We start from the raw sequence: 20,005 nt of genomic DNA on the forward strand, positions 1-20,005 counted from the left end.
ACACTAATCTTATTTTATAGATGATGAACATGAGATAATTCTAAACTAAAATAAAAATGGATATCATCAGAGGATGGTCTAGAAGTTTTCATCTTTATATTAGCTGTAGTGAGTTAAGTCATGGTATGTAAATAAATAACTGCAAAATCTTAGTGGCTTAAGACAAAGGGAAGGTATTTCTCAAATACATGACATGCTCATCATGAGTCGCCAGGGGGATCTACTCCATGAGCTTGGGGATTAAAATTGATGAAGCCTTTTGTTTTAGTCCCTTTTGTGTTGCTATAGAGGAATACCCGAGGCTGGGTAATTTATAAAGAAAAGAGGTCTATTTTGGCTCATGGTTCTACAGACTGTACAAGAAGAACAGTGCCAGCACCTGCTTTTGGTGAAGACCTCAGCAAGCTTTTACTCATGGCAGAAGGTGAAGGGGGAGTGGGTTTGTCACATGGTGGTAGAGGAAGAAAGGGAAATGCCAGGCTTTTAAAAATAAGCAGCTCTCATGTGAACCGATAGATCGAGAACTCATTCATTGCTGCAGGGATGGTACCAACACCCTCATGGAGGATCTGCTCCCATGACCCAAGCACTTCCCACTAGAGCTCACCTACAACATTTGGGGATCACATTTTAACATGAGATTTGGAGGGGACAAACATCCAACCTATGTCACCTCTACTGCCTGGACCATCACCCAGTGCTGTGGCAGAGAGAAAGCAAGCAAGGCCAATCATGCCTGGAATTTAAAGACTGCCACCTGCAAGTGCCACATATCATTTCCACTCATTTCATTAGTCTAGCAAGTCAATGGCCATGCATCCCTTCAAGGAGGTAGGGACTGCAATCCTTCTGTGCTCTTGGGAGGAAGAAAACTGGAAGATTTTTGAACAGTCAAAATACTTGCAAATCCTTATTATACTTACAGTCGTTGACAATTTTCAAATGTGTTAACACATAAACTTAGATAGTAAACATGGAATATACTAAGGCATAATAAGATCTTAAAAACGAGGTGGGTGAATCATGAGGTCAGGAGTTCGAGACCAGCCTGGCCAACATGGTGAAACCCCGTCTCTACTAAAAATATAAAAAATTAGCTGGGCGTAGTGGCGAGCGCCTGTATTCCCAGCTACTCGGGAGGCTGAGGCAGGAGAATCATTTGAACTCGGGAGGCAGAGGTTGCAGTGAGCCGAGATCGCGCCACTGCACTCCAGCCTGGGCGACAGAGTGAGACTCCATCAAAAAAAAAAAAAGGAAAAAAATAGGATGTTTTGAAAATGCAATTGTGGAAAATGTAGAAAGTTATCTAGAAAATTATCACGTAACTGATTAGCTGAAAAGTTTCTTCCATCCTAGAGAACATGCTATCACCTGGCTGAGTTAGTAAGACTCAAGCCACTGGAAGATAAATGATATTAAGATATCTAGGGAATGGATTAGTTGAAATGTGAAGAAACATTGACAAACAAGAGTTAGGGGAAGAAAGCTGATAGCATCCCTCCGGTGCCAGCTCGAGGATTTGCCAGTACGGATGGAAGTATTAATCTCTACAGCACGTATCCAATAACATTTGAGACCTACAAATCATTTCCCTTGCCAAAACCATTTTTGCAACAAAATCAGATTTTCATGGTTTTTTTTTTTTTTTTTCTTAGAAGAAAGGAAAGGACTGCTCAGGCTAGTATCAATATTTGACATTGGAAAATTAGGGTTTTTACTACAATTCAACAAATGGCCTTTTGTTCATATGCTTCAGTTTGGACATTGCGAGGCATCTCAGTTAAGTGTTATCAGCCCTGGGAGACTGATATTTTCTTGACCTCCATGGCTAATATTTGATTGTGGTAAATTCATCCAGGAAATGCTACTGGTTAAGACCTTCTATTCACCAGCCAAGTGACCTTTTCTTGGCAAAATCTGACCTCTCTCACCATCTCTCACCCTGCAACAGATAGTTCCTACTTGCTTCTCCATCAGTAATGTTATCCTCAAAGTGTAACGTAAGGAGTGCTAGTTCTCTTCTTTTTTTTTTTTATTATACTTTAAGTTTTAGGGTACATGTGCACAATGTGCAGGTTTGTTACATATGTATACATGTGCCATGTTGGTGTGCTGCACCCATTAACTCGTCATTTAGCGTTAAGTATATCTCCTAATGCTATCCCTCCCCTCTACCCCCACCCCACAACAGGCCCCGGTGTGAGATGTTCCCCTTCCTGTGTCCATGTGTTCTCTCTGCCTAAACAAAGTACACCTATGGTAGCCAGGCACAGAATCTCCTGGTTAAAATTTAGCCTCTTCCTGAAATCTTTACAGATGCAAATATCCTTTGAGTGAAGGATTCTTTTGTCCCAATGTTTATTGAATATTTCTTGCAGGGCAGACATGTCAGTCAATGTTTTATGCTGTACTTTATTTAATATTCACAAAACCTAATGATACTATCATTTCTACTTTACAGATGATGAAACTAAAGCTTAGAGAAGTTAGGTAACTTGCCCAAGTTTACTAAGCTAATAATTAAAGAGGCTGGGATTCAAATGAACTTTGGTTTTAAAACCTGAGCTGTTCATTATTACGTAAAAGTGAAGAGACTAAATTGACTATAATATTCATTTACTCACTTGTTCAATGAGCATGTCTAGTCCAGTATAAATTCCTCAAGATGTTTCTTAAGGAGCTTCTATTCTGTTAAGGAATACAGACAATGAGTAAATTAATTGATAAGTTAATTTTAGTGGTATAATAGGATGGAGAGAAATTTGATAAAAATATATTAGTTATGTTGATCAGAGAAAGCTTTTTTCAAAATGAAGAAAATGCTCAAGCTGAGACTTGAATGATGTGGAAGTCAGCCTTTGGAAGTAGGTAAAAATATTCCAGGTAGAGAGAACAGCAAGACTAGAGAGAGAATAAAATCATTCCATGCAGGGAAAAGGGCAATGAAAAAATGTTCGGGTCGAGGATCAGCTTGGTGCATCTGAGGAACAGGCAGGCCACTGTGAATGCACATAGTGATAAAGGGGCGAATGGGAGGAGAGGAAGTTGGAGAGATGGGCAGGTATCAAATCATGCAGGGGATAGTAGCACATGAAAAGAGGGGAGCAACATCTACTCTTGGATTCGAGTAAAATGTATAAGAGGGAAAGTTGAGGAGTCACAAAAGACAGTGACTTGCAGTGGCACATGCCTGTAATCCTGACACTTTGGGAAGCCAAGGCAAGAGGATTGCTTGAGGCCAGCAGTTCAAGACCAGCCTGGGCAACAGAATGAGACCCTGTCTCTATTAATAATAAAAAAACAAACAAACAAACAAAAAAACAAGAAACAAACAAAAAAGAAGACATAAACTTTTTTTCTTTATACTTCTTTCCAAGAGCTATCCCTGTCCTCAGTTATTTGTAACTTTTACCCTCCAGAATACCCAGTGATGTATAATACAGATTTGGTTTTAGATATGCAAACCCTTGTATGCCTTCAAGCACTTGTTGAACACAAAGCAGGGGATTTTCTGTAGTGTTGACTAAAGTTACGTCAAACATGTATTGTAACAAATAGCTTTATTAATGAATAATGATGTAAAGTAGAGCTCAGCCAATTCTAGCACCTCCAAAAGTTAGTGTTTAGAATGTCTACATTCAGAAAGATGTGTAACAGCCTGGGCATGGTGGCTTATGCCCATTATCCCAGCACTTTGGGAGGCTGAGGTGGGCAGATCACTTGAGGCCAGGAATTCAAGACCAGCCTGGACAACATGGTGAAATCCTGTCTCTACTAAAAATACAAAAGAAGTTTAGCCAGGCATGGTGGTGCATGCCTGTAATCCCAGTTACTCCGGAGGCTGAGGCAGGAGAATTGCTTGAACCTGGGAGGCAGAGGTTGCAGTGCAGTGAGACGAAATCTTGCCACTGCACTCCAGCCTGGGTGACAGAGCAAGACTCTGAAAAAAAAAAAAAAAAAGAAGAAAAGAAAAGGAAAAAAAGAAAAAGATGTGTAACAAACTGATGGTGGCTGAGGTTAACTCAAAATTTTGGAAATGGGACAGAATAAGTATTACCTATGAATTTGATGACATAAACTAATGTCTTCTTATGATTATCAAATGGTGCCCAAATCAACACTGTAACATTGGTCTGAATCCTACAGATTCACCTTGAAATTAATTAGTGTCTTCTGAGTCTCAAAGCAAAGGTTCAAGTGATCCAGAAGGTGAAACATGTCTCTCATTCTTTGAGGCAATTCTAGGAAATCTAGTGAGACCCAAGGGAACTTTCCTTGCTATCTTCTTCTATCTCCTATATGAATCTTTTCTGCATGTAAACAATCAAGTTACTTCTATAAAGTAACAGATAATTCTGTTGGCTGATTTGTTGTTCAGCAAGTGAAGCGTTCTCCAGGCTTTTTTCTACTCGTGAGGTATTTGTTAAATACCCCAATCAAAGACTTCAACATATGACTGGGCAAATGGATTTAATATTTGACAATATGCTGTAGAAAATGAATTCAGAATGTGGCTGGAAGAAAATATATGCTACATTGAAATCTCTTCAACAACACGGTCCAATGCATGCAATTCTGTGGGCAAACTTGTGTATATTTGGGAGAGTATATTAATGTCTTTTGCTTACTTGAAGCTGTATTCTGAATCTCACATTTCTTCCATATCCAGATGTATTTGCAATCCTTTTTATTTGTTCCTAGTTGTAAAGTCTTCTATAACATTATTTATTTTTTTTTTCATGATCATTTTTCAATTAACTGCCCAGGCTCTGATTGCATTGTTGGCACTGAGACGGCATCTGCTGACTCTACTCACTGTGTGATTTGAACAGTGGGAGAAGAGAGTTAGCACACTTTATATAAAGCATTTTAAAAACAATAATTTGTGGGTTCATTATTTGGCTAGCCAAATCTCAATTCCTTAAAATACTATTTATTTTTTCCTACTTGAAAATATGTCATGTTGAATATCAAAATCCACGAAAAAATGCTTCATCCAGACATGTGTACTTGATTTGCAAATGTGGAAGTGATTTTTAAATTTTGAGATGCTTTTAGATAGATAAGCTGAAGATATGAAAACATCTCAAAGGAAAAGTTGTTTTGCTCTCCCAATAAATTACTTAAAAGGCTGGCCCATTAACGGCTTTAAAAAATGATAAACACAGATCTCTGAGACTTAATGCCTTCTGAAATACAAATGGAAATCTGGAACTCATTTGTCTTATAGTACATTAACATTGTTTGGTTACTTCCATGAGCTCAGTCACAGTAACATGCAGCATGAGGTTTTCTTTTTATTTCATCTCTCTTTAATTTGTAAGATGATTCTTATTAGCTGCCTTATCAGTAAATGATGTTGATAATCTTTTAAATTTATAACTTGCTACATTTGATATTATTAAGTTAAATAACACTACTGATAAATGCCAGGTACACATGAATTGTGACACCTCGTGAATATAGCAATTTATTCATTTATCTCAATAAGGTTGGAAATAAGAGAAATTATTAAATGGAGATGATGGCTACATAATTCCAGATAATGAAGATCTTTGTTTTATACTTAAAGAAGTATTTCTATTTCTATCACTTTCTTTTGTTACAAAGTATTACATGATTATAAATTTTTTTTTTATTATACTTTAAGTTTTAGGGTACATGTGCACAATGTGCAGGTTAGTTACATATGTATACATGTGCCATGCTGGTGTGCTGCACCCATTAACTTGCCATTTAGCATTAGGTATATCTCCTAATGCTATCCCTCCCCCCTTCCCCCATCCCACAACAGTCCCCAGAGTGTGATGTTCCCCTTCCTCTGTCCATGTGTTCTCATTGTTCAATTCCCATCTATGAGTGAGAACATGCGGTGTTTGGTTTTTTGTCCTTGAGATAGTTTACTGAGAATGATGATTTCCAGTTTCATCCATGTCCCTACAAAGGACATGAACTCATCATTTTTTATGGCTGCACAGTATTCCATGGTGTGTATGTGCCACATTTTCTTAATCCAGTCTATCATTGTTGGACATTTGGGTTGGTTCCAAGTCTTTGCTATTGTGAATAGTGCCACAATAAACATACGTGTGCATGTCTCTTTATAGCAGCATGATTTATAGTCCTTTGGGTATATACCCAGTAATGGGATGGCTATGTCAAAAGGTATTTCTAGTTCTAGATCCCTGAGGAATCACCACACTGACTTCCACAATGGTTGAACTAGTTTAGAATCCCACCAACAGTGTAAAAGTGTCCCTATTTCTCCACATCCTCTCCAGCACCTGTTGTTTCCTGACTTTTTAATGTTTGCCATTCTAACTGGTATGAGATGGTATCTCATTGTGGTTTTGATTTGCATTTCTCTGATGGCCAGTGATGACGAACATTTTTTCATGTGTCTTTTGGCTGCATAAATGTCTTCTTCTGAGAAGTGTCTGTTCATATCCTTTGCCCACTTTTGATGGGGTTGTTTGTTTTTTTCTTGTAAATTTGTTGGAGTTCATTGTAGATTCTGGATATTAGCCCTTTGTCAGATGAGTAGGTTGCAAAAATTTTCTCCCATTTTGTAGGTTGCCTGTTCACTCTGATGGTAGTTTCTTTTGCTGTGCAGAAGCTCTTGAGTTTAATTAGATCCCATTTGTCAATTTTGGCTTTTGTTGCCATTGCTTTTGGTGTTTTAGACATGAAGTCCTTGCCCATGCCTATGTCCTGAATGGTAACGCCTAGGTTTTCTTCTAGGGTTTTCATAGTTTTAGGTCTAACGTTTAAGTCTTTAATCCATCTTGAATTAATTTTTGTATAAGGTACAAAATTTTGTATAATTTTGTATAATTAATTTTTGTATAATTAATTTTTGAATTAATTTTTGTATAAATTTTGTATAAGGTATAAATTTTGTATAATTTTTGTATAAGGAAGGGATCCAGTTTCAGCTTTCTACATATGGTGAGCCAGTTTTCCCGGCACCATTTATTAAATAGGGAATCCTTTCCCCATTGCTTGTTTTTCTCAGGTTTGTCAAAGATCAGATGGTTGTAGACATGTGGCGTTATTTCTGAGGGCTCTGTTCTGTTCCATTGATCTATATCTGTTTTGGTACCAGTACCATGCTGTTTTGGTTACTGTAGCTTTGTAGTATAGTTTGAAGTCAGGTAGCGTGATGCCTCCAGCTTTGTTCTTTTGGCTTAGGATTGACTTGGCAATGTGGGCTCTTTTTTGGTTCCATATGAACTTTAAAGGAGTTTTTTCCAATTCTGTGAAGAAAGTCATTGGTAGCTTGATGGGGATGGCATTGAATCTATAAATTACCTTGGGCAGTATGGCCATTTTCACGATATTGATTCTTCCTACCCATGAGCATGGAATGTTCTTCCATTTGTTTGTATCCTCTTTTATTTCATTGAGCAGTGGTTTATAGTTCTCCTTGAAGAGGTCCTTCACGTCCCTTGTAAGTTGGATTCCTAAGTATTTTATTATCTTTGAAGCAATTGTGAATGGGAGTTCACTCATGATTTGGCTCTCTGTTTGTCTGTCATTGGTGTATAAGAATGCTTGTGATTTTTGTACATTGATTTTGTATCCTGAGACTTTGCTGAAGTTGCTTATCAGCTTAAGGAGATTTTGGGCTGAGACAATGGGGTTTTCTAGATATACAATCATGTCATCTGCAAACAGGGACAATTTGATTTCCTCTTTTCCTAATTGAATACCCTTTATTTCCTTCTCATGCCTAATTGCCCTGGCCAGAACTTCCAACACTATGTTGAATAGGAGTGGTGAGAGATGGCATCCCTGTCTTGTGCCAGTTTTCAAAGGGAATGCTTCTAGTTTTTGCCCATTTAGTATGATATTGGCTGTGGGTTTGTCATAGATAGCTCTTATTATTTTGAGATACGTCCCACCAATACCTAACTTATTGAGAGTTTTTAGCATGAAGGGTTGTTGAATTTTGTCAAAGGCCTTTTCTGCATCTATTGAGATAATCATGTGATTTTTGTCTTTGGTTCTGTTTATATGCTGGATTACATTTATTGATTTGCATATATTGAACGAGCCTTGCATCCCAGGGATGAAGCCCACATGATCATGGTGGATACGCTTTTTGATGTGCTGCTGGATTCGGTTTGCCAGTATTTTATTGAGGATTTTTGCATCAATGTTCATCAATGATATTGGTCTAAAATTCTCTTTTTTTATTGTGTCTCTGCCCGGCTTTGGTATCAGGATGATGCTGGCCTCATAAAATGAGTTAGGGAGGATTCCCTCTTTTTCTATTGATTGGAATAGTTCCAGAAGGAATGGTATCAGTTCCTCCTTGTACCTCTGGTAGAATTCGGCTGCGAATCCATCTGGTCCTGGACTCTTTTTGGTTGGTAAGCTATTGATTATTGCCACGATTTCAGATCCTGTTATTGGTCTATTCAGAGATTCAACTTCTTCCTGGTTTAGTCTTGGGAGAGTGTATGTGTCCAGGAGTTTATCCATTTCTTCTAGATTTTCTAGTCTATTTGCATAGAGGTGTTTGTAGTATTCTCTGATGGTAGTTTGTATTTCTGTGGGATCAGTGATGATATCCCCTTTATCATTTTTATTGCATGTATTTGATTCTTCTCTCTTTTTTTCTTTATTAGTCTTTCTAGCGGTCTATCAATTTTGTTGATCCTTTCAAAAAACCAGCTCCTGGATTCATTAATTTTTTGAAGGGTTTTTTTGGTCTCTATTTCCTTCAGTTCTGCTCTCATTTTAGTTGTTTCTTGCCTTCTGCTAGCTTTTGAATGTGTTTGCTCTTGCTTTTCTAGTTCTTTTAATTGCGATGTTAGGGTGACAATTTTGGATCTTTCCTCCTTTCTCTTGTGGGCATTTAGTGCTATAAATTTCCCTCTACACACTGCTTAGAATGTGTCCCAGAGATTCTGGTATGTTGTGTCTTGGTTCTCGTTGGTTTCAAAGAACGTCTTTATTTCTGCCTTCATTTCGTTATGTATCCAGTAGTCATTCAGGAGCAGGTTGTTCAGTTTCCATGTAGTTGAGTGGTTTTGAGTGAGTTTCTTAATCGTGAGTTCTAGTTTGATTGCGCTGTGGTCTGAGAGACAGTTTGTTATAATTTCTGTTCTTTTACATTTGCTGAGGAGAGCTTTACTTCCAACTATGTGGTCAATTTTGGAATAGGTGTGGTGTGGTGCTGAAAAAAATGTATATTCTGTTGATTTGGGGTGGAGAGTTCTATAGATGTCTACTAGGTCCGCTTGGTGCAGAGCTGAGTTCAATTCCTGGGTATCCTTGTTAACTTTCTGTCTCGTTGATCTGTCTAATGTTGACAGTGGGATGTTAAAGTCTCCCATTATTATTGTGTGGGAGTCTAAGTCTCTTTGTACGTCACTCAGGACTTGCTTTATGAATCTGGGTGCTCCTGTATTGGGTGTATATATATTTAGGATAGTTAGCTCTTCTTGTTGAATTGATCCCTTTACCATTATGTAATGGCCTTCTTTGTCTCTTTTGATGTTTGTTGGTTTAAAGTCTGTTTTATCTGAGACTAGGATTGCAACCCCTGCATTTTTGTGTTTTCCATTTGCTTGGTAGATCTTCCTCCGTCTTTCTATTTTGAGCCTATGTGTGTCTCCGCACACGAAATGGGTTTCCTGAATACAGCACACTGATGGGTCTTGACTCTTGATCCAATTTGCCAGTCTGTGTCTTTTCATTGGAGCATTTAGTCCATTTACATTTAAAGTTAATATTGTTATGTGTGAATTTGATCCTTTCATTATGATGTTAGCTGGTTATTTTGCTCGTTAGTTGATGCAGTTTCTTTCTAGCCTCAATGATCTTTACATTTTGGCATGATTTTGCAGTGGCTGGTACCGGTTGTGCCTTTCCATGTTTAGCGCTTCCTTCAGGAGCTCTTTTAGGGCAGGCCTGGTGGTGACAAAATCTCTCAGTATTTGCTTGTCTGTAAAGGATTTTATTTCTCCTTCACTTATGAAGCTTAGTTTGGCAGGATATGAAATTCTGGGTTGAAAATTCTTTTTTTGAAGAATGTTGAATATTGGCCCCCACTCTCTTCTGGCTTGTAGATTTTCTGCCAAGAGATCCGCTATTAGTCTGATGGGCTTCCCTTTGTGGGTAACCCGACCTTTCTCTCTGGCTGCCCTTAACATTTTTTCCTTCATTTCAACTTTGGTGAATCTGACAATTATGTGTCTTGGAGTTGCTCTTCTCGAGGAGTATCTTTGTGGTGTTCTCTGTATTTCCTGAATCTGAATGTTGGCCTGCCTTGCTAGATTGGGGAAGTTCTCCTGGATAATATCCTGCAGAGTATTTTCAAACTTGGTTCCATTCTCCCTGTCACTTTCAGGTACACCAATCAGATGCAGATTTGGTCTTTTCACATTGTCTCATATTTCTTGGAGGCTTTGTTCGTTTCTTTTTATTCTTTTTTCTCTAAACTTCCCTTCTCACTTCATTTCATTCATTTCATCTTCCATCACTGATACCCTTTCTTCCAGTTGGTCGCATCGGCTCCTGAGGCTTCTGCATTCTTCACGTAGTTCTCGAGCCTTGGCTTTCAGCTCCATCAGCTCCTTTAAGCACTTCTCTGTATTGGTTTTTCTAGTTATACATTCTTCTAAATTTTTTTCAAAGGTTTCAACTTCTTTGCCTTTGATTTGAATTTCCTCCTGTAGCTCGGAGTAGTTTGATCGTCTGAAGCCTTCTTCTCTCAATTCATCAAAGTCATTCTCCGTCCAGCTTTGTTCCATTGCTGGTGAGGAGCTGCGTTCCTTTGGAGGAGGAGAGGCACTCTGCTTTTTAGAGTTTCCAGTTTTTCTGCTCTGTTTTTTCCCCATCTTTGTGGTTTTAACTACTTTTGGTCTTTGATGATGGTGTTGTACAGATGGGTTTTTGGTGTGGATGTCCTTTCTGTTTGTTAGTTTTCCTTCTAACAGACAGGACCCTCCTCAGCTGCAGGTCTGTTGGAGTTTGCTAGAGGTCCACTCCAGACCCTGTTTGCCTGGGTATCAGCAGCAATGTCTGCAGAACCGCAGATTTTCATGATCCGCAAATGCTGCTGTCTGATCATTCCTCTGGAAGTTTTGTCTCAGAGGAGTACCCGGCCGTGTGAGGTGTCAGTCTGCCCCTACTGGGTGGTGCCTCCCAGTTAGGCTGCTTGGGGGTCAGGGGTCAGGGACCCACTTGAGGAGGCAGTCTGCCCATTCTCAGATCTCCAGCTGCGTGCTGGGAGAACCACTGCTCTCCTCAAAGCTGTCAGACAGGGACATTTAAGTCTGCAGAGGTTACTGCTGTCTTTTTGTTTGTCTGTGCCCTGCCCCCAGAGGTGGAGCCTACAGAGGCAGGCAGGCCTCCTTGAGCTGTGGTGGGCTCCACCCAGTTCGAGCTTCCTGGCTGCTTTGTTTACCTAAGCGAGCATGGGCAATGGCGGGCGCCCCTCCCCTAGCCTGGCTGCCGCCTTGCAGTTTGATCTCAGACTGCTCTGCTAACAATCAGCGAGACTCCGTGGGCGTAGGACCCTCTGAGCCAGGTGCGGGATATAATCTCCTGGTGCGCCATTTCCTAAGCCCGTCGGAAAAGCACAGTATTCGGGTGGGAGTGGCCCGATTTTCCAGGTGCTGTCTGTCACCCCTTTCCTTGACCAGGAAAGGAAACTCCCTGACCCCTTGAGGTTCCAGAGTGAGGCAATGCCTCACCCTGCTTCGGCTGGTGCACGGTGCGCTGCACCCACTGTCCTGCGCCTACTGTCTGGCACTCCCTAGTGAGATGAACCCAGTACCTCAGATAGAAATGCAGAAATCACCCGTCTTCTACGTCGCTCATGCTGGGAGCTGTAGATCGGAGTTGTTCCTATTCGGCCATCTTGGCTCCTCCTCCATGATTATAAAATTTTAAACAATACAGAAATATATAAAGTGCACAATTAGTTTTCTCCTCAATCCTCTGTCCCCAAACTAATTTATCAGGGATAATTACAGTAACAATTTGGGGACTATCTTTTCAGATTTTTAATGTGTATATAGACTTACATAAAAGTATGTCTACATACATATACACACACATTTGTACATGAGCCATGTATAAATTTGTATGTGTAATAAGAAATGAGATCATGATACATACAGTTTTATGCTTGTTATTTTGCTTTTATTGTGGAAACCTTTTCCTGTGTGCACATAGGAATACCTAACCATTTTAAACTGCTGATATTAAAACAATGAGATTCTATTTTTCACTTGTCAGTTTGGTAAAATTTTAAAACAGTGTTAAGGTCAGACTTAGAAGGGCATGGCAAAACAGGTGCTCTTATATCCAATAGGTGGGAATATAAATAGTGTTGACATAAAAAGTTATAATATTTTTTCCAAGGGATTTAGACAGTTTATTAGTCAGGGTTCTTGAAAGAAACAGAGCCAATAAAATATACAGATATATATATATATATATAAAACCAAATTTTGGCCCAGAAGTCACTCTTCTAGTTTTCTGGTTTATAGAAATAATTTTTCATATGCATAATTGTGTATGCAAAATGATGTTTATTACAGCACTCTATGAGTTAAAAAAACTTGAAAAGGTAAGCAACCTAATGCCTATCAATATGCTGAATGTATATATATATGGAGATTTATTATGGAAATTGGCTCACGCAATCATGGAGGTTGAGACGTCTATAATATGCAATCTGCAACCTGGAGAAGCAGGAAAGCTAGTGGTATAATTCAGTCCAACTTTGAAGGTCTAAGAACCAGAGAAGTCAATGACATCCTCCCAGTCTGAGGCTGAAGATCTGAGAACTGGGGTGGCAGGGAGTGAGGGGTGGTGTTGGTGTAAGTCTGAGTCTGAAGGCCCAAGAACCAGGAACTCTGATGTCCAAGAACAGCAGAAGAAGGATGCCCCAACTCAAGTAAGGAGAGAGAGACAGAGGGGGAGAGAAAGAAAGAATCTGCCTTTCTTCTGCCCTTTTGTTCTATTTGAACCCACAATGGACCAGATGATGTCCACTCTCATTCCTGAAGGTGAATCTTCTTTATTCAGTCTACAGGTTCGAAAATGCTAATTTATTCTAGAAACACTCTTGGAGACACACCCAGAAACAATGTTTTACCAGCCATCTGAACATCCCTTAGCCTAGGTAAGTTGACACAGAAAATTAACCATTTGTGAGGATTTCTGGTTTATAGAAATAATTTTTCATATGCATAATCATATATGCAAAATGATGTTTATTACAGCACTCTATGAGTTAAAAACTTGAAAAGGTAAACAACCTAATGCCTATCAATATGGTGAAATGGCTAAACTAACATATCTATCTATATATTTCTCACAAGTACACAAGTTGGCTGGGCTCCAGCTCTTCTTAAGTGAGCTTGGCTTCAGTGTGTGAGTTAGATTTATGTCTGCTCCACATGCCTCCCATTCTCCTTGAACCAGTGATGACCTGAATCATGTTCTTCTCATGGCAAAAGGCAGGAGTGCTAGAGAGCCAGCCAATCCACACAGTGCTTTTTAAGTCCTTGCTTATATGGGATCTGCCAATGTCCTATAGGTCAAAACGAGACATATGACCAAGCCCAGCATAAATGGGCAGGGAAGTAAATTCCTCTTTTTGGAGGAGGTCAAGAGGAAAGGAATGACTACTTGCAAATAATCTAATGACATCTAAATACCAACATTTAGTAATCTAAAACGTCTTCAATCTCACAGGCTTCCAGTAAATTTCAGGTACAAAGAAGTCCAATCCAGTGTAGTTGAACTGAAAGCTTTGATGTCATATTCAACTTACTGCTCATGTTTCAGCCTTCTGCATCTAACTTGGGGTGGCCCCAGTGCTGGGGCCCCTGGAAAGATCTGCTCTCTCTTTTCATTTACTTGGTCTTTCTAGAATTGAAGAAGACAGAATAGTACAAGCACCTCTAAGTCAGCAGGTCATGGCACTTGCACATGTCTCTTGGCAGTCTCTGAATCTATGCCTAAGACTGACTCCTTATGCCCTTGTACAGCAAACAGGTACATACTGGCTCTATTGTGACAGAAAAGAGGGTCCTTCAAGGTTTTCTTACTTCCTGGTTTTCTACTACGAGATTCTTCTTGGCTCAACTTTCTTGAACCCCTTCATCTTGTGCTCCTGGAAGTCCACCCCGTGGACTCTTTATGCTCTTGGTATCACACTGGGTGCCCAGCCCTTTTGGATGTGCTATCAGCAAGATGTTTCCTGTTTAAGTATCTATTGCAATGGCCACTTTGAACATTTTGCACACCTTTGCTAAGCTTCACCGCTGGTGCTCCCGCTTCCACATTGCCTTCTCTTTCCAAATCCTTTGCCCCCTTCTTAAATAGGCATAAAAGGCAGATTCGCATGCATGCTACCTAAACACAGGTTTAACCAGTGAATAAGACGACAATTCCACACGGGTGCAGGCACCCTCAGGCTCTTCAAGTGGTTCTCTGAGTGCCCTTCTCACTTGGTTTGGGATGAAGTTAGGTGACATCTTTCTCTCTTCCACAGGAAGCAAGGGTTGAGAAGGAGTACAGCACTTAACTCCAGGCCAATGACTCCCTCCTTCCACACACTTTTGTCTCTCTAACTTTCTCTTTATTTAGACTGGAAGTTGTAGAGGGAGAGAGAGGAAGATGATTTAAGAGCTGAGACATGATCAGAGTTGGAAGAGCCAGTTCCACTGCTTTGAAATAAGCTTTGGGGAGACCCTGGCCCATCTTTATTTTCTCCTGTTTTTAAAATGTGGGGGTATTTAATACCTCTTTGTCATCAGCATTGGGTCGCAACAGTCAATTCTAAGGAGATGGGAAAAGTCTTATTTCAGTTTCATATTACTTAGTGCAGAGAAGTCTGGGGTTTCCAGTCAAGAGAAGCCATGCCACTAGAGAAATTCTTATCTCTGCATGATGTAATTTGAGTGTTCTGGAAAGCTCCCATCCTGGTTTAAAAATGCATACTCTTAAAATTCCAAAACAGATGGGAATGTAGGGATAAGCAAGTTTCTACAAGGACTAAATTAAGAAAACATCTTAATCTCTTCTATTATTAGTCTAGCTGTCTGGCACTGTGTGCCCTGGTGGGTCAGAACTGAGTGGGAAATTGGAACCATCCTGAGATGCAAGAATGTCACTTATACTCACCATTTATAGTACCAGCTGTAGCCTTCCTGGTAGAAATGCTCTAACCAAAAAAAGGAAACATAATTCTTTTTGGACACATTGTAATTAACATTATTGACTCTGAGCTAGAGTTCTTGCTCCTTATCATGATGGGGATGAATGAGGGTGCTGGAGTTGGAGATATCTGGACTGTAATCTTGATTCTGCTGCTTTCTAGCTGAGTGACCTTAGGCAGTTTAAGCTCTCTAAGTTCAATACCTTTATCCTAATACTGAGAATCATAGCTTCCTCGTAACATCATTGTGGTTAAATGATATAATGTATATAAAGGTCTTAGCACACAGTAAGTACTTATAAAGAGTTACTATCATTATTTTTAAAAACTGAAAGAGATAACTGATTAGGTCAGCATGGCATATGCTTGGGTAAGGAATATTTGCCAGTCCCTTAAAAACTTAATCATACTGTATGCAGAAACTTTTGATTTTGTTTGAATAACCCTGTGTTTTTACGCATCCTAGTTTTGAAGAATGTGGCTATCATATTGATTATTCCTGAATATTTTGGACTACAGTGACTATCTGGCCAAAATGAAACGTGACCCAGGAAAGGTGATATAGGACAGCAACCAAAATACACTGATTTTCAATGTTATGATTGTTTTTATATTTCATTATTTCACTGTATTCATTCCAAAGCACACATATACTCACTACATCAATACATCCCCTTCTCTCCTTCATATTTACTAATTGTAGGATGACCAGTTCTTTTTATAATGCAGTTGTTTAGTGGGCATCCATGGATTTCAGCATAATGAGGAAGTACCTTACACAACTTTGCTTGAGATATGTTTTTTTATAGGCTAGCAAAATCAGTACATTAGTCCAGACAGCACATGTACTCCGGCAACACGGAACTTGTTACCCATGGCTTGCCAATATCATGTGATATTTCCATATCATTTTTTACCTTTGCCATTTATCTTCATAAGAAGGCTACTGTAATGTTTGGAAAGAGCTTGATATTTGGAGCCTATGGTGGAAGTATCAGCTGTCCATTCAAATTCACTCTTCCCGCATTTCTGTGAACCACCCTCCCAGGTAAGTGCACTGGTGTATGTGACTAAGTTCACTCTAATAACATGAGAGCAGCCAGGTGCAGTGGCTCGTGCCTGTAATTCCAGCACTTGGGGAAGCTGAGGCAGGAGGATCGCTTGAGGTGGGAGGATCACTTGAGCCCAGGAGTTTGGGACCAGCCTGGGCAATATAGTAAGACCCACAATCTCTGCAAAAAAATGAAAAAATTAGCCAAGCATAGTGGCACATGCCTGTGGTCCCCAGCTAATTGGGGGGCTGAGGTAGGAGGACCCAGAAGGTCACGGCTTCAGTGAGCCATGATTGTGTCCCTGCACTCTAGTCTGGGTGACAGAGCAAGAACCTATGTGGAAAAAAAAAAAAGAGAGAGAGTAGGAATAATGTGTATCATTCCAAACCGGCCTGTAGAAGTCACCACAGTGTACTCTTTCATACTCTTTCCTACAAACAATGATGAGAATCTGGACAGCTGTAGAGACATAAAATAGGAGTTTGGGTCTTTACATGATCACTTAGAGGAGAGCCACTCCACTGACTCAGATAATGCTCTTTGGACCTTCAGATGAATAAGAAATAAAAATCTATTGTGTTAAGCCGCAGAATGTCTGGGGCTTATTTGTTACTGTAACTCAGCTTAATGATAGTACATAATCAGACAGATTTAGGTCCAAATAGGATGTTTAATTCTTCTTAGATACTTAGTGCTGAGTGATTCTCTTATCTTCTCTGAACCTGCTGTTTTACGTGAAATATAGATGTGATAATAGCTACATGTTCTGTGTTCTTTTATATGGTGGCCAGTCAGGTGTGTCCTGAGGGAAGTCACAGGAAAATAAAATTTGTAATACTCACAGGTCCTTGAAACAGGAGGTATGGAATGCCACAGAGAGCCACATGGGTCAGGAGGCAGGAAGGGCAGGCACAGGGTGGAGGCCAGGGCAATGGCTTTGACTGGGGTTTCCATGGGAAAGGCTAGGCAGGGCAGGGTATATAGTTTAGGATGGGCTAATTTGAAGCAGTTCAGCAGGCTTTGAACTATAGGGACGGTCCCTAGTTGCCTGGTCCCTGGCTCTGGGATGATGAAGGCGGGGGAATATTGCCTCCTGGGGTGTATAGCCCAGATAGAGGATGGGCCAGGTAGAGCCTCTGGGTTGATTAGTTTGCATATAAAAGGCATGCTCCTGGCTGAGCCCTTTGCTATCTAAGAATTGGCTAGCCCAGGAGAGGCAAACTCTCCCCAGTTAAAAAATTTTTTAAGATGTCAAAACATTATAATATACAGAAAATTTAAAAATGTATATAAACAGTACACTGCATCACAAATTACCATTGGGATTTACGTTAACTTAGGTGCTTCCTATACCTTATCTCAAATCCCAATTTTTTGACATTTTTCTTTTTGTTTTTGACTCAGGAGTAGAGGATTGGCTTAATCATTGACTCTAGTCGTTGCATACTCTCATCATTGGCTCATGAATAGTCTTGTTTTGTTGTCTATATGTTTACAGTTATTTATTTTCAACAATACAGAAACATTTGAAGACCCATCACCCAATGAAAGAAGTAGAATATTGCTTGAAAATCTCCTCTGCTCACCCTATTACAGGGTAGATCACAGTTATCTCGCATAGTCACAGACTATGTCTTAAGTCTTTTAAACAATCTGGTTTTCATGGAGCTTTGTAGGAGGCCAGCTCCTTTTTTCAGAGATCAGCCCACAGTGGATTGGTCTTGAAAAGTTTGTCTTTACCTCTCAATCCCATTCATCTACCTTCTCTCCAACACTTGGTATTGTTAAACATTGTCATACCGTTGCAGCCAATTAAATAAGTGTAAAATAGTGTCATGTTGTAATTTGTATTTTCCAGATATCTGTTGAAACTGAATATTTCCTTGTATGTGTATTAACCATATGTATTTTCTTTACCTTAAGGTGCTTGTTCATGTATTTTAATAATTTTTATTGTGTTTTTGTCCTTATTATTTCCAAGAATTTTTTTTACATATTCTTGCTATTAATTTTTTATTAGTTATACGTGTTGAAAATATCTTCTTCCAGTTCATAACATGTATTTTCACTTCCTTTAATGTGCCTTCTGATTAGCAAGTGGTCTTAAATTTAACATAGATTCACCAAATTTTTCTCTTCGTTGGTACATTTTGCACTTTAAGAAATTCTTTTCTACCTTAAGATCCGAAAGAAATTCACCTATATTTTCCATTAACACTTTTTCTTTTGACCTTTAGGTCTTTAATTAATCTAGAATTTATTTTTGTGGGGCAAGAAGAAATCCAATTTTTTTATATAGATAACTAACTTGTGAGGACTTTTTTATTTCATCATTCATGATTTCTGAGATTTGAATTTAGCATTTTACCCAGATTAAAATCATGCATGGTATAGCATGAGCCACATCACTTCTTTCCTTAGACAGACTCTTCATATCATGACTGCTTTGGTCTGAATATTTGTGTGTCCCCAGAATTAACGTTTAAATTTAATCACCAGTGTGATGGTTTTAGGAGGTAGGGTCTTTGAGGGGCTATTAGGTCATGAGGTTGGAGCCCTCATGAATGAGATTAGTGTCCTAATAAAAAAGATACCAGAGACCTCCCCTGTCCCTTCTGCCACATGAGGACACAGCAAGAAGATAGCATCTATGAACCAGGAAGCAGGCCCTCACCAGACACTGCATCTGTTGGTGCCTTGATTTTGGACATCCTAGCCTCTAGAACCATGAGAGATAAATTTCTCTTGCTTATAAGAAACCTACTCTATGATATTCTGTTAGAACAGCCCAAACAAACTAAGGTAATTGCTCTGAGGTGAGAAAGTTTCTCTCATTACTAATGTTATTTTATTTACTTAATTATTTATGCCTCTATGCCTCTGAACAGGATGAATTACATCTGTACTTTGTTTCTTATATTCTTCTTAGTGTCAAAACTCTTTGTTTTGTTTTGCTTTAAGTTACCTCTCTTAAAAAAATTATCTTAGGGTGATTTTCTTGGACGGGGTCATATACCATTGCCCCTAAGGCTTCCTTTCATAATCATAATCAGTGACTGAAGGTGAAACTTGGGTGCCTTGATGTCTCATCTCCTTCAGTAGACATTTTTATCAAGGACATGCAAGGATCACTTTGAAGAAATTGATAGGTTTGAGTCTCCTGCAAGGTTGGGGAAGGACATACCAGGTCAAGAGTAAGAAGGCTGCTGAGATGGTATTGTCTGGGTGTCGTATGTGTACCCAGTAGAAGTGTGAGGTGGTGTTCAGTGAGTTCTGTGGCCTCATTGATGAAACCCAGATTTGCTGTGGCTAGCAGTAACTAGTGGTTTCCAGTGATGTTTCTTCCCAGGGATAGGTTTATTCTTAGGAACAAGTATAAATACTACTTGACAAAGTTAGCGTATAGTCTTGTTTTGGTAAGCTTTTGAGTTATTAATACTGACCATTTTTTAAAAATCAAAGTTTATTTGTATCCTTTTGAAAATGCATCTTATTGAACAGAGGAAGAGTTTCCCCAAAAGACAACTGCAATCTTTCATTTTTTATTCAACAGACTTTTGCACAACTGCCAAATAGAATTGATCTAATGCTGGATAGAGGAGGTATTATAGAAACCAAGTAGCTTCAGAAGGAAAAAACCCAATTCATACTATTACTGCAATTCTTATTCTGCATGCATTCCTCCATCTGAATCTGCAAACCAATGATGCTATTAATTCAGGGTCTGTGGTTAAACCAGAGGCTTGAGCTAATACGGCAGCAT

Source organism: Pongo pygmaeus, chromosome 9, assembly GCF_028885625.2.
Source record: "Pongo pygmaeus isolate AG05252 chromosome 9, NHGRI_mPonPyg2-v2.0_pri, whole genome shotgun sequence".
NCBI classification, from domain to species: domain Eukaryota; kingdom Metazoa; phylum Chordata; class Mammalia; order Primates; family Hominidae; genus Pongo; species Pongo pygmaeus.